The following is a 1,125-nucleotide window of genomic DNA, read 5'->3' on the forward strand; positions in this document are numbered from 1 at the left end:
AATATCTCGGTTCGCGAGGCAGAGCGACACTTTTTTCTGCCAGATTCTTTCGTTTCATGCAAAAACGCGTCGAATGAGCCTAATTTTATCGAAATCGGAAGTGAGGGAGGTATTCTGAATAATTACCAAATTTTATTCGGTTCAATGTTATCTAACCTAAATTAACTTAACCTAATCCTAACCTTTATTAATCCTGTGTACAATGCCGAATTAATAATAATGTTAAAATAAAAAACTGTATTATCTTAGATATTAATGTTTATTACATTTGTATGTTGCCTTGTTTTTTAATTTGAGAGCAAACAGCCTTACTAATATCTATTGATAAAGTTATATCAAGTTAAAAACGCATGTTGATCACAGCTCGAACAAAACATGACGGTTACGTTCAGTGTTGCCAGGAATGCCAGGTGCTTTCGTCAATTTTCCCCTAAAACAGCCTCGGAAATCTCCCTAAATCTCCCTAAGTAAGCTCCAAAAAACCCTAGATTCTCCCTAAAATTGTCAAATATGGCCGCGGTCCGATACACGCTCACAACGCTTAAAAATCATTTCATCCTTGTTGTTTGTCAAATGTTAAACGAAGACAAACAATGCTCATGAGCGTTGTCAGCATGATTCGGACCACGGCCATGTTTAAAATAAAATTACAATGGGCCTTCTACAATAAGCCAGGATCATCATACAGGCAACAGCGCTTTGACACCGAACGCTGATTGGTGAAAAACGGGTGATGGGGGTAAATTTTATCCCCACAACCGGCTTTTCACCAATTAGCGTTCTGTGTCAAAGCGCTGTTGCCTTTATAAGGATCCGGGCTAAGGGTGGAGTCTCATGAAGCGTATTTGCCGCGTATCGCGTAACCGCGTAACCAATCAATAATCAGTAAAACGCGAAATCACAACAGCGGATCGCTTCTAATTGGTTACGCGGTTACGCGATACGCGGTAAATACACCTTATGGGTATCCAGCCTAAGGGTGATGTCCCATGCAGCGGATCGTGCGTAAGCGGATTCGCGTATCGCCAATCACAGAATCATTTTCTTAGATCTGTTTGCAAATTTCGCAAGCATATCTAAAGCCTCGTCTACAATAGTCGCACAGGTTGTGTCGGATGTCGCGAG

Source organism: Trachymyrmex cornetzi, unplaced genomic scaffold (assembly GCF_001594075.2).
Source record: "Trachymyrmex cornetzi isolate Tcor2-1 unplaced genomic scaffold, Tcor1.1 scaffold979, whole genome shotgun sequence".
Lineage (NCBI taxonomy): Eukaryota > Metazoa > Arthropoda > Insecta > Hymenoptera > Formicidae > Trachymyrmex > Trachymyrmex cornetzi.